This window comes from Macrotis lagotis, chromosome 7, assembly GCF_037893015.1.
Source record: "Macrotis lagotis isolate mMagLag1 chromosome 7, bilby.v1.9.chrom.fasta, whole genome shotgun sequence".
Taxonomy (NCBI): domain Eukaryota; kingdom Metazoa; phylum Chordata; class Mammalia; order Peramelemorphia; family Peramelidae; genus Macrotis; species Macrotis lagotis.
The window spans coordinates 153,256,261-153,271,146 of record NC_133664.1 but is presented as its reverse complement, the minus strand read 5'-3'; the positions used below and the strand labels follow the sequence as shown (position 1 = coordinate 153,271,146).

Below are 14,886 nucleotides of genomic sequence, written 5' to 3'. Positions count from 1 at the left end.
ATGGTCTGTATGACACGTCTAGATTTCCCCTTTGCAGTCTTACTTCCTGCTATTACTAATTTAAACTGGCTGCTTATAATTTCACTTACTACACCAACTAGAAGGGGATGTGGTGGGGTACTTAGGGGGACCAGAACAAGATATAATTTTGACATTTGTACTAAATCTTGTTTTATTTCCTGACCTCTCTTCTACTTTCATTTGTCCATTATTATAATCAATTGTATCCTCAATGTCTGGGGAGGGGGGAGGAGGATGATTTGATATTCCCTGTGGTCATCCTCAGGACCTCAGAACCTACAGGTTCCTACAGAGATGAAATGCTTTGCAAATTCTCACCATATTTACTATTTAGGGTTCTTCCCCAAAACAGATGCTCAGCTCAATTCTCTTTTAAGTTAGATAAGAGTTTGCTCTAAGTCCTCCATGGGAAATCCTATAAAGGTTTAATAGAATGTAGAAGAAGTAATTTCTCATTAACCCCTCATAAGTATATTTGAAGGAATAATAGCTAAAGAGTACTGGTCATTAATCAAGAAAGGGAATCGGCAAGTATTACCTACCTGTTATGGTACAAGCATTGAGTTAAACATTTTACAAATGTTATCAACAACAATCCTGGAAAGTAGGACTAGTATGTCTTTATTGAGGAAACTCAGGCAAACAGGTTAAATGATTTGTCCCAGGTCCTGTAGGTAGGGAGGGTTTGAGGCTGGATTTGAATTCTGGCCTTTCTTATTCTTGGACCAGCTCTTTAATCACCTAGCCTTTTCTGCACCAATCAATCAGCAACAATTGACAACGAACCTACTTTGTGTCAGACTCCTTTAGGTGAGCGACACAAAAATATATGACTCTAGGAAACACACTGTTGTGCTCTTCAAAGCCAAATATGAAAAAAAATTGGCCCAGGAAGTCAAAGTATTTGATTTAAATCTTCCATCCTGTTGCTAAATTGGTAGGTAACAGGAATTATTATTCCTATTTTAAAGATGTGAAAAGTGAGAACCAGAGAATTTAAGTAAATTGCTTGGGGTCAGATAGCAAAGCATTGCAGGACTGGAATTATATGCAGACTTAGTGAAGATTTACTTACAGTGTTCTTCTTGGACTTCTTTATTCTCCACCTACAGTGCTACCTATTCTGACATCCTAGTTTTAAAAGTCCCTAGAGATAAGATTTCTATTCAGTTATCTAGGACATAGTCCAAACAATCTGATGGTATTGATTAGAAATTTTTTCTTATATGGAAGCCCAAAGATTCTCTAATTCTCAGGATTTTATTTTTTATTGTCTCCTTGTTGATCTATCTCAGTGATTAACTTTTTGTAGATAATATAGTTTCTTCCTAGTCTGCCTAACCTCATTTAATTAATTTATTTATTTATTTTGCCAGGCAATAGGTTAAGTGATTTGCCCAAGGTCACATAACTAAATATTAAGTGTCTGAGGCCAGATATAAACTCAGGTCCTACTGACTCCAGGCTAGTGCTCTATCCACTGCACCACCAAACTGCCCCTAACCCCATTTAATTTTTAGATAATGCACATTTCAAATCTCATGTTTTTAGAATGAAAACTTTTTTAGGATAGAAATTGTACTTTTCAATGTTATCATCTGTGTTGGTATATCCTATCATAAATATGGATAAGTCCTAATCAAACCCAGGCAATAAATATAAATCAATATGACCTTTTGCATATGAATATTTGTGGCTTATCGGCTACTGGGTCTTTGCAACAATTTTTTCATTGAGAAGCTATGGACTTTTTCACACAAATCTAGCTCACTCAAAAGTACAATTTATTTAAATGTCCCCAGTTTTAAATTTGCCACCTCAGTTGTTGCTTTAATCTTTTTGCTTTCGTGGCCCTGCTGGCTATCATGTACTGACAAATCCCACAGAACAAGTATGGTAGGTGACTGGGGCAGGTGCTTGGGAACTCCCAGGGAAAGCCCCAGGAACCTGGTCCTGCCTTCTCCGGGGAACTGGAAATCATAACATGGAAGAGTTCTGGCTATTTTAAACTTCACACTTGGTGTGTTAGATGAAGTCACATTCTTCAGACACCACCTAGCTTGCCAGAATAAACTGTGACAATTCCCAACTGAGAATCATGAAAACCCCATGGCTAACCAAACAGCATGTTGTCTTAGGATAAGACGGGGTTTCAACTGTGTTAAATAACTACAGTGCTAGCTGATGAGATGGCTCTGGCTTGCATCTTTGATTGAAGTATCTTATCTTGTCTCCTGCCAAGCCACTGGAATAAATCCTTGTCTTGTTGATGTTGAGAGGAACTCTGGTGAGGAAGATAAATCTTGAAAGAAGTCTTCTTGAGGAGATTTCAGTAAACATCCAGTGGGGGTGTTTGTTCTCTTTAGGTCCAAGCAGGAGAAGAGGACTGTTCTTTGGATCAAGGGCATCTGACTGAGAAACTCCCCAACTGAGTCATTACTTTAAGGTTCAGTACATCCTGTCATTTGATTTTCATGGGTGTTTTCTTGGGTAATCACAGAGAAGTGACGTTTATGTGATCATCTATTGGTTGGGGCTTTTCTCCTTTTGTTTCTAAAGAATTTGTAACTCCTTCATAGTATGGTTTTTTTTTTAGGTTTTTGCAAGGCAAATGGGGTTAAAGTGGCTTGCCCAAGGCCACACAGCTAGGTTATTAAGTGTCTGAGACCGGATTTGAACCCAGATACTCCTGACTCCAGGGCCAGTGCTTTATCCACTACACCACCTAGTTGCCCCTCCCTCATAGTATGTTAATCCTGAGAAGAACACTGAAAGGAAGTAAACTTTTGAATAATTATAATAACCAGTCTTGGTTCTAGAGTTGGATAATTAAACACACCTCTGTCCTCCCAGCAGAGAAGTGAGTGACTGCAAGGTAAAATGGTATATACTCTATGAAGTTTGTTCTCTATGTCATTCTTTTTGCTTAATTGCTTTTCTTTCAAAGCCAGGGAGGGGAAGGATGAAGTGTTTTCCAAAACAATTCATTTAGAAACAAAGAGCAGCAATAATTTTTTTTTATTCAAATAGAAGCTACCAGATTAATCATGCTCTATAACATGATTTTGCAAGAATGTTTCTGGTCATCTTATTCTGCAACCTTCCCCCTATAATTGAGGGCACATTTTCTGCCTCTTGTCCTTGGTGCCAACATTCCTAGTTATAGTTCTGTGCCTGGCCCCTTTTTTGGAAAGAACCATGCATTGATTTGGATTTTCTGGCACTTTCTGAGAGTTACATGTGTTACAAAGATTCTGCTCTTTTCCAGATGGCTCAACTATTCCATGTAGCTCTTGGCTGACTAAATTTGGTTTCCTATGCAATTAATAATGATCAGAAAACCTAAGAATGTACTAAGAATTTATTATAAATGATAGATCTGTTGTTGCTTCTTTTACAACCAATCCATTTCTTCTTGGTCTATTGGCAGAATATAAATAGCACTTTTTCTTTTATTTTAGAAATCCATTTTAATGAAGCATCTAATTCTTTTTTTATGATGGTTATTATATTTATTTGAAAGGTATGGTTTTGTACAGTTTGATTTTTGTTTTAGTATGAAGGAATCCTGAAGAATTTTTTTTTGGAATGTCTTACCTCTTGCTTCAGGTGCACAGATGGGAGTAGTGGGGTACCTACTGTTGACCAGTGCTTGACCCCATTTATTAGCAAGGGAAAGACACTCAACTTCAGTTATCAAATCCCCTCAGCTTTTAGAGGCTTTTCTTGGCTTCTATGGGCTCTGCTATGATTCACTGCTCTGGTTGTACCCCCCATGGATGGATTAGAGTCTTTTTGCAATTTGGGTTTGCTGTGGATCCAGTCTATGATCTTGGATCAACATGATCCTTACCCACTTAAGAAAACTCCATCATTCATCCCTACCTGCTTTATTTCAACAGGTTCTTTACAAACAATATATAAAACTTGAAAGGCACATAAAAGTACATGAATTACTCCTATTAAATTATTATATTAGGAATGAATAGAAACAATCCATTAAATCACTTAGAAATGAGAGGGCCTATAATTCCTTCCCAGATTAGGCAACCTCTCCCTTTATTGTCAGGGAATCCAAAATCCAGATCTTCCTCTTAACCATCCCAAAGAAATCTAAGCTGGTAGATATCCATCCCAGTAATTTTTCTACCTTGGACCAAAATCTCCTGAAAGGTAATTTTAAGTCAAATGGGAGAGACATGGGAATTAGGACACTCCCTAATCTCTCTGCCTTTGAGAATAGGCAGCCATGTTCAGATGAATTCAAATATGTGGCCTCAGATTCTTCCTAGCTGTGTGACTCTGGACAAGTCAACTTAACCTCTGTCATTTCCCCAACTGTAAAATGAGAATAATAGTATAACTTACCTTCCAGACTGTTGTTAAGGATCAAAGAAGATAATAATTAGGCTCTATACTAAGCTTTTTATGATGATCTCATTTGATATAACAGCTCTGGGAGGTAGGTGCTATTTTTTTTTTTTTTTTTTACATTTTACAGTCCAGGAAACTAAGTTACACAGAGATTAATGACTTGCCCAGAAAATATTTCAAAAGTACTTAGCAAAGCACATAGTAAGTATTTATTAATGCTTATTTCTTTCCTTGAGGGAATGTAGTTTCAGCAAACAAAATAGTACCAGGTATGCATCCCAAGGACTTTATCCCTCCAATTTTAACTAATTACTCTTTTTTTTTTTTTTAAAGGTTTTTGCAAGGCAAATGGGGTTAAGTGGCTTGCCCAAGGCCACATAGCTAGGTAATTATTAAGTGTCTGAGACTGGATTTGAACCCAGGTACTCCTGATTCCAGGGCCGGTGCTTTATCCAGTGCCCCACCTAGCCACCCCTTGATTACTCTTTTTAATTAGATGCTATATTTTATTTTTTTTATGGTGCTGAAAAAAACTGAAAATGTATCTTCTAAATCTAGGACCCTAGTGTAAAAAAAAAAACTGGACAATTAACTCTTTTTGTCTCACTGGTTTTCATTTAAGATTTCTTGAACTATAGATCTGGTAAACCAGGCTTTACTAAAACCCAATGGTATTCAAAAGGAGCCACTAGACTATGCCTTTAAAAACAAATCACTGTTTCTCACTGAGTCTCACTTGCTTCTTGTTTGGGTTTTGATGGCTCATGTGTGTAAAAATAGGAATTGTTTCTCTTCTGACCAGAAACTGAGGATCTCCTCCTCCTAGATCACGATTTTTTCCTGCCAAGGACCATTTAGATACTGATAATATCATTCATAGGCTATATTGGGAGAACAGTTAATTAATTTGCAATTAAGAAGTTACTAAATTTATCCAATTTCAAGTCCAATCTGCCATTACTACCAGACCAATATACCCACAGGAGGTTCCTGGCCAGTCCTAGACTGATTGTTTAGTGAAGGCAAAGGAGGCCACCTTTTACAGCAATTCTTGTCTGGCTTTTAATCACTCAAACAGACAAAGGGACTTGGGCAAGATGTTAGTTTACAAAGACCAAGGCCTCCCACTGCATCTGGAACCATTACAGGTCCTCCTGAGCTATGTCTTGCCACTGGACTCTAATGACTGTAGTGGAGAGGATGAATCTGATAACTTTGCCCAGCCCTGTCTCACTTTAATTCACTTGCAAATCAAGATATCAACTTCTTGGTGTTATTGGTCTTCTCTGAGAATAAAGGAAGAACAACAACAAAGTGGTGACTCTTGTTGGAATTGGTGGTGTGAAACCTGATTCCTGGGCATATTTGTGATGGAGTATGATATTGTTATTGAATGGTGTAAAGAGAATGAACTCAATCAGTCACTGAATGTGGGCAGGAATAAGAATAAAATACTAGGGAATAACTGTGAAGGTGGATGGGCATTTAGGTGTGATCATTCAGTGGGGACATTTCTATAGTGCTTACCATCACCAGGCATTGTGATAAGCATTTTATAATTATTTTCTCATTTGATCCTCACAGTAACCCTGGGAGGTAGTTACGAATATGAATCTCTTTTTACAAATGAGGAAACTGAGGCAGACTGAGGTTAAATGACTTGCTCAAGATTACATAGCAGATGTTTTAGACTATATTTGAACTTAGTTCTTTCTAAATATAGGACCAGGAGTCCTATTCACTGCACTGCCTCCAGAGTTCAGAGAACTCTTGAAGTTTTGAATATCTTAAGTTAATGCTCTCTTCTTGAGTTATGAATGTTTAGGGATTGTAGGTTCTAGAAGGCAAGGATAGGTGACCATATGTATCTAACTGAAAGGTTATGTAGTCCTAAGTCTTGATCCCCATGGAATAATTTCAATATTTTGGAAGATGTGGTGAAGAGTCCTTCTAGATTTCATTTATCTCAATGTCACAGAGCTAAATCTCTGGGGATCTCCATACAAGAAAAACTAATGCTTAGGAGAGATCTCCTAGCCAGAGCATGGGTGTAAATTAATTAGTGGCATGTGGTAAAACCTTGTGTAAATGAATCTATAAAATTAGTGTTAACTATCCAATAATTTTTAATTAATTTTTTTTCTACTTAAAGTGAGATATTTCTGCCCTCTAGGGGTATTAAGACTCATCTACAAGAACTTCTGACTTCCTGGAAAGATGATGAAATATTTCTGTTAACATTCTAGAAATGAGAAATGACTTCATAATTATATATTAGTTATAGAAACTTGCAAAGTTGGTCACTATTATTACCCAAATTGTATGGACAAGTAATTGTTTCTATTTGTTCTTCATTCAGACATGTAAGTGAATTGGATTTAAGTGCAGGAATGGTGACTAAGTAATCTGCCTCACTTTGTCTTCAGGAGCCTTCTGGTTCCAATGACCAGTTATGGATCAGGATGACTGAAAATAGCCCTCAATACAATGTTAGTTCTTGACCTGTTTAAGCTAATTTAAACTCAGTTTGAGGCAATACTCATTTTGTGATTAAGACAGGAAATTTTAAAAAATGAGGTAAAGAATGGCCTATTTGCATAGTCAAAAAAAAAAATCAATCTGGGAGGATATCAGAATTTCTGTCCAAAACAGAAGCTAGAGGGGGAGAGATGGTGACATTATCTTCTATCCTCCTTTGTTCAGAAAGGTAATTCCAATCCAGCAGAAAAAATGTTGAATGAGCAATATTCAAAGAAATTAGAAATGAAAAAGAATAATGAATCCTATGCTAGACTTATTGAAATGCTTCACAGTTAATAGATTTATGATTTCATTGATGCGAGGACTTCATTCATCAGTCCATGCCCTTTCATCTTGCACAATTCTTTTTAAAAAAAAAATTGACATCCTTTAAAAAAATTATTTGAATATGCCTAAGTTTTCCTCAATGGAGGAATCTCTTAGGGAGGAACTTCATTTCTCAAAACAAATCCACACTTCCACAAATTATAGTCTCAGCAGCTTTGAGCACTGAATTAAACATCTTAAGGTTGGCTAGAAGGTGGAAAATAGGGCTTGAACCTAGGACTCTTGACTCTTAGGTCACATCTTTGTCCACTCCACCATGATGACTCTGAGGCTCATATTCCTTTCTGTACATATCCCTCCCTATTTTTTTATTTCTTCTCCATGGCCAAGACTGGTTATGATAATTATTCATCAAGCTATTTCATTTTATTGCTTTTTCTGTGTCCACTGATAAAGGTGTTGATTGTTTTACTGCTTCTAATTACTTCCCTCTTCTTTACTTCATATAAACCTTCCTATGTTCCTTTTGATTCTGTATGCTTCATTTCCTCCAGCCTTTTGTCCATGATGTTTTCCTATAAATCCTTCATGAAGGTCTAATCAATCAACAAGCAATGATTAAACATCTACTGTATGCCAGAAAGCCCTAAGGATAAGAATACAAAGAATAGAACAATCTTTACCTCACAAAGAGCTATGCCAGCAAAGTTCTTCTAGTTCAAAAGTTCTTTTTACCAATACAGACATGATTGTCTGTCTTTCCTTCTTCACCTTCATACCATGACTGTTCTATCTCCTCTTTTAATTATATGTTTATTAGGTGATATAAGTCTCCGGTCCTGTGTGGACCCCATCAACTTGCGCAGTCGATAAGTTCTCTCCATGTGGAGGATGCTAGGAAGCTTGCTTCCAAGAGAATTGTGATGATCTATAAGAGGAATGCCTTGGAGAAATTGTAGAGAATGTGTATGCATTCTATAACTAGTTCTGTCAGTTCACTATGTAATGAAGGGGATACTCTCTGATTGGGTTCAGAGGCAGTAAAAAAGGCTGGTCAACCTCAAGAATTATCTTTTTGCCTTGGTAGCTCTTGGAAGGATCTTGATAACTTTGTCATTCATGGTTTCCAGTGAGAAAGGGAAGGGATGTGGCTCTGAAAAACAGCCCTCAGTCTTTTCACTTATTTTTTTTTCCCTTTTAGGTGGAAGGAGGGGAGCTTCTCTGATGTTATGTGAATATGGTAGGGTCAGGAGGGCACCATGGTGCTCCAGGTTGGGTCTTGAAGGCAGTCCAACAGTCCTAGAGGGACCTGGATCTAAGGCAGTGGAAGCTGAGATGAAGATTTATCTAGTAGTCAGACCACATCCAGATATGAACTTAGTGGGACCAATATTAGAAAAGAATTGAACTAGGTAATAAGCCTAATCCCTCAGAGTTTTAGGTAGTGAAGGGGAATATATATCCTAGAGGTATTGTGGGGGAAGCAAGTATGTTTGTTTTTGCTTATCATAGAAATAAATATACTTTTATAAAAGCAAATTGTTGTTAAAGGATTAAATGGAACTGGGGTCTAGTCATTATCCCTTAAAAATGGGAAAATCACACCTGGTAGGGTTGAGAGATCAAGAGTTTCTGAGGAAATTAAGTGGATAAATTTGTGGTAGAGCTAGGATTGACTCCACTGGGTCTGGAGTCAGGAGGACCTGAGTTTTAATACGACCTCAGACTTATTAGTTATGTGACCTTGGAGCAAATGACTTTGCCTTAGTTTCCTCAACTGTAAAATGGGGATAATAACACCCTGCAGGGTTTTTGTGAGGATCACATGGAATAATATTTTCGAAGCACTTAGCATAGTTTCTAGCCCTTGGTAGCCATATAAATGCTTATTCCCATCCTTTCTCCCTGCACAATAATTCATTGTACATTAATGTCTGGTCCCCAAGTCACAAAAGGACAGTTCTTTAAAGGTAAAGGGGAGGCATCATACCTTAATGGGTACTTCCCTGGGCTTAAATTATTGGTTTGAAATCTTCCTCAGATACTGAGGAGTCACTTCATTTCTCTATACCTCAGTTTCTTCATTTGTAAAATGAGAAAACTGGACTCTGGTTCCTAAGGTCCCTTTCCAGGTCTCAGTCTGTAATCCTATGACATATTCTGGTCTTCATCAAAAGGAAGTCATGAAAGGATTCTTGTCATATTGCACCATGCCTTTCTTTCCTCGAAATGGCTAGAGCTTTGTGTAGTCATGGTTTCTGATTTCTGGCTTCTGTCCAGAGTTCCCCTTTATTGACCCAGAAATCCCAGAAGTTAAGGAACTGAGTGGACTCATAGATAAGAAAAATGACATTCCTTTCCTAGAGCCCTCTTCTAGATGTACTATATTCAGAATCACTTTCAAATATTTGCATTTTGGCCTTTTTATTCATCCCTTTTCAGTGTTGTTATCTTTGTGCAAATTGTTCTTCGAGTTCTGCTCTTTTCATGCTATGATGTCATTGGCCCTCTTTGAAAATGAAGGACTAAGGACTACAATTTAGTATTCTCCGAATAACCCCCCCCCTTTTTTTTTTTATCATTTCTTATGGCACAAAAAAGATCTATTGCATTCATCTACCACAATTTGTTTAGCCATTCTTAAGATAGGTAAGAGACAATGATAAGAAAGAGCAAGTTCCATGCACTCCTAAACTGGCTGAACTACTGACTCTCTAGATTACTTTTCCATTCCAACATTGTTACCTTCCCTCTGCACTCATGTCCTCTTCCCAAACTTTTAGCATCATTTTATGCATTGTTTTTCCCCATTACAAAAACTCTTTGAGGGTACAGTCTATTTTCCTTGCTTGTAATTTATATTCCCAGTAATTAGGACAGTGTCTAATACATAGTAAGAACTTAAAAATGATTTATCTAATTTAATCCACTCTTAGCAGAAAATCTGTTTTTTTCCTTTGATTGTTTGAAAGCACTAGGTATTCACATCTATTGGAGGATCTTTTTATTCTAATTATTTACAATAATTGCTTGTACTGATTGTTGTGTTCCTTAATCTACACAGCTGTCTAGTTTTAGTTACTTATCTGGGGCTTTGTGAAAAGGTCAAGTTTTGCCTTCTTCCCCTTCCCCCCTTTTGGGGAGAATTGGCAACCAAAGTTGGTATCACCTTGGGTCCCTTGAGCTTTTGTACTGTCCTCCATCTCCCAGAGTTAGACCTCTCTCAATCTTTGAGGTTCAGGAAACTAGATCTTCAAGGCACCCTGATGGACTACATTCTAGAGTACCAAACAACAATTGTTATCCTGGCTGAAAATTATGGGAAATAGCAGTTGGACAAATGTTCCAATTTTCAGAAAGAAAAAGAGAATAAATTCTTCCAAGTACAGACTGTTGGTTAATGTTCTTTATTCTCGAAGAGGGCCAAAGTGGCATCACTATGCTAGAGTCAAGTTACAGTGAATGTACTTTGGCTGATCAGACCAATATGAGCTCAGAATGCTCTATCAACTATTAAATAGTTGGTTCTCTAAATTTGCAGATCTTACATTTCTCTTGAGCCACTTCCTTCAATTCTGCTTTGCTCATAGAACCAGGACCTTCTCTGAAGAGGGCATTCCATGTTGGGTGGTCCTCTGCTGGTGTCTCCTATGTGGCACAATCTGTTCCAAAGTTCTTAAGAGAGACCTTGAGAAAGAAAAGTCTGGTTAGCAAAATTCAAGAATGCATTTGTAAAGGGATTGGTATGTGAGTAATTTAATGATGTAATTTTCTAGGTAGGAATGTCTCTAACCAGATCATTCTCTTTGATCCAGGAATGTTTTCATTTTTCTTTTATTTTTATTAGGTTCCCTTAAAGTGTTTTCTACCACTCATCTTTTTCTTGAGGTCAGAGTCATTTAGTAGTCATCTCAAGGTCATTTAAGTGAAGTAAAGTCTTTTGGAGAATTTTTGGGACCTTGCCACTCTGGGGTGAAATATGGAAGGGAGAATATTTGCTTTGCATAGATTAGGGTAGTTTTTCCTATAAGAGGGAATGAAGACTAGCTTGACTTGCTTGAACCATTAGTGGGGCTCCCTTGCTACTTGAATCACAAATTGCCTAGCCTCTAGAAATTGGTAGGAATTCTCTGACTCAGTATTGCTATGTTGGCAAATATGGTATTAGGGTTTCATTTCAAATAAATTGTATCTTTTTAATCTTATTGGGAGTAAATTTATTTGTTATTTAATTTTATGTTCATGAGTGTTTTATTACATTCTAATTCCAATCCTGAATTATTGTATTGGACTGAGCTAGATCTGACCCAGAACAACTGGTCACATACCCCAAGGAGATTAAAGACAGAAAGAAAGGTCCCCATGTGTACTAAAATATTTGTAGTAAATTGTGGTAGTAAAAACATTGTAACTAGAAACAAAACAAATGCAAATTTGTTAAAGAATAAAGGAATAAACTGTGATATATGAAAATAGTGAAAGACTGCTATGCCTTAAAAAATGACAAATAGGGTGGCTAGGTGGCACAGTGGATAAAGCACTGGCCCTGGAGTCAGGAGTACCTGGGTTCAAATCTGGTCTCAGACACTTAATAATTACCTAGCTGTGTGGCCTTGGGCAAGCCACTTAACCCCATTGCCTTGCAAAAAAAAAAAACCTTAAAAAATGACAAATATAGGGAATTCTGAAAAGCATGAGAAGACATATATATATATATATAAAATGGGGGCTGACCATTGGCATCTCTTTATGTGGAGGATGCTTAGGAGCTGCTAACAGGAGAATCATGATAGCTTAAAAGGGAAAATGCCTTTGAGAGAATGAAGTATGTGGACCTTCTGTAATTGCTTCTGATCATTAAACCATTTGATGAAGAGAAAACTTTCTGATTTGGCTGAGAAGCATTAAAAAGAGACCTATTAGTTTTATCTAAATCCTTTTTGCCTCTACTGCATTTGTGTCTTGAGGTAGTAAGGTGATTCCTTCACCCAGTGAGGAGACTGACTATGAGATATCTTAAGGGAAAAGTGGCCTTCTTCCCCCAAATCATATGGACCTAAAGACATTCGGCTTCCTTAATCTGTTTATTTTTTCTTTAAGGTTCATGGAGTAGAATCTTCAGTCTGGGTCAAGACCACAAGTTACAGGAATCTAGGAAGTGGAATTCAGCCCAGATGCTGTGGCCAGCTGGGCACTGATACTCCAAGAAGTCAAGTACACCCTTCTATCTTTGGGAGTGACCTTCTCTAGTCCAGATCAACAGAAAGATTCATCTGGCAGTTGTGTGGCCTCTAGATATGGAAATGGTGAGAATGATGCAATGTAGGAACTGAATTAACTTTAAATAATTCACTCTATCACCTCAAGTGGTGTAGGGGGGATTATACTCCCGGGGGACTGGGGAAAATGTTTGTATCTTTGTTCTTATATAATGAGTATTTTTGTATTAAAAAAGTATTACTTTAAAAAAATTTAAATACTTTTATTTGTAGTAAATATGTATTGACAAAAACTGACAAATTGATGTTAAGTGGTTAAAAATGGAAGTGGTATATTGGGTGCTGGCCCACTGATTAAAAAGATGCCTGAAACATAATAGACCATCATAAAAAAAAGATAAAAACTTGTGGATTTGAATTGGATAAAAGCTAATGTAGTCTTAAACTGAATTTAGAAAGGAATAACAGTCCCTTTCAATCCTGAGATTCTGTCATGCCATAATTTGTTGGATACTATAACAAGAATCCGAAAAGAATTCCTCAGAATAGAACAAATGGCCAAATCTGATGGTATGAAATTTAAATATCTACTTTTTGGCTGCTTTGAGAATCACCAGTTGCTCATCATTAATAGGGCTTAAAATGCATTCCTGCCATTAGGTAGGGAAATAACCAAGAGTCCCTTTCATGGTCCTTTGATTTTGTGATACCAACCCTTATCTGCTCCACCTTCTTGAATTTTCCTCTAGATAATATTTCTTTTCTCTGAAAACTCTAACTCATTTCTTAAGAAGCAGCAGCATTTCAAATGGGAGGCCGGGTTATTTTGGATCTTGGAATCTTTTGCACATCTAGTTCCTTTACTTAAATTACTGCAGTAGTAGGAATTTAAAACCAGCTGGTTCATTCCAAGGAGAAGGGATACTGTGCCATCTAGAGGAAAAATGTGGTATTGTGGTAAAGAGCCCCATTTTCAGAGACCGACTTGTTGCTTTTATTTAACTTGCCTTTTTTAATCCTGTGTTTCTAGAGGGAAGGTTTTGCCCCCAAGTTGCAAGAAAAAGAAAATTAGAAATTTGATAAGTAGTTTCTCCTGTGAGAATGCATAGGAGGTAACAAAGGGAGAATTCTATTCCTTTCTAGTTTTGTCTGTACTAAGAAAAGTTCAAATCATAAACTTTTGGAAAGCTAAATCTCTGCCTTCCATGATACAATATAGACTTTAAACCAATTATATGAATTGTCTTAAAAAAACCCAGTATATGTCACAGGTGTGAGTTGAACCTAGGTCTTCTTGTTCTAAGGCATGTCTGCCTTACATGAATGCAACTGAATATTATATTTTGTCTCTCTCTCTCTCTCTCTCTCTCTCTCTCTCTCTCTCTCTCTCTGTGTTTGTCTATGTTATTATTTTGCAAAACTTAAAGTATTATATAAATGTTAGCCATCGTCATCATCACCATCATCTTCACCATCTTCATCATCACTACTACTGTCCTCCTCTTCCTCCTCTTCCTCATGAATACTTTTGGATAATTCTAATTGCTAGGAATTTTTTTTTTTATTTTGCAGTTTCTACTTTTTAAACCCCCTACTTTTATTAATATCTTTTTTATTCTTTCATGTTTTTCCTTGCTAATATTTCCCATTGCTGTATTCCTAATAGAAACTTCTTGTATAACAAAGTGTAGTTAAATATAACAACAACCACAAAAGCATTGATCATGTTTGCTGGTATATAGCTCTTTTCTCACTAGAAATCTTCCACCTCTGAATTTGACTGGTGACTGAATTTACCTGCATTCTGATATTTTTAGTAATTTTTAAATTTTATTGTTCTGCTCATTTCTCTAGCCTTTGGGTTCAAGGAGAACGAGTTTAATTTCTTTTACATATGACAATCCTACAAGTAACTTCAAATAACTATCATGTCAAATGTTCCCAATTTCTTCAACCAGTTCTCATGTGGCATAATTTTATGAGCTTTTACCATCCTGGTTTCCCTCCTTAGGATGGATGCTCATTAGAAGAAATAAAAAGAATGGACAACTTATATTTCAAATAGAGTTTTAAATATTGTAGTAAATATTGTAAATTTGTAGTAAATAAATAAATATATATTAAAATATATTATCAACACTTACAGTTACACACATTTGTCTTATTTTGAGTGACATCAGTTTTTTGTTATTTTTTGTGTTAGAGTTTAAAAGATGTAATGTAAGAGGGTAACTATTTTCTTTGTTCACATAAATAATTAGTTAATTAGTATGAATGGTTTTGAAAAATTATTCTTCAATTGTTATGCTACAGCACAAAGGGGAGTTTCTATTTAATTTGATCATTTCATTACCTAGAATTAATTTTGACTCTGTACCAAAATCGTTAACATCTGTGCTTTTCCTAGATTTTTAGGTCTTAGAACTGTCTTAACAGTGTGTTAAATTTGAAACAGGAAGGAGAT

The 14,886-nt window shown here is 36.5% G+C and overlaps 1 long non-coding RNA gene across 2 annotated transcripts in view; it reads left to right on the top strand.

The window, feature by feature from the left end:
* LOC141493078 (uncharacterized) overlaps positions 1 to 14,552 on the top strand; it is a 37,381-nt gene extending 22,829 nt beyond the window's left edge. The window contains exons 4-5 of one of the 2 annotated variants that reach the window (XR_012470108.1): positions 2,388 to 2,467; positions 12,304 to 14,552. This is a non-coding gene — a long non-coding RNA (uncharacterized LOC141493078). The remainder of the gene's footprint in view (positions 1 to 2,387; positions 2,468 to 12,303) is intronic. The other variant, XR_012470107.1, reaches the window with a different exon arrangement.
* The last annotated feature ends 334 nt before the right edge of the window (positions 14,553 to 14,886 follow it).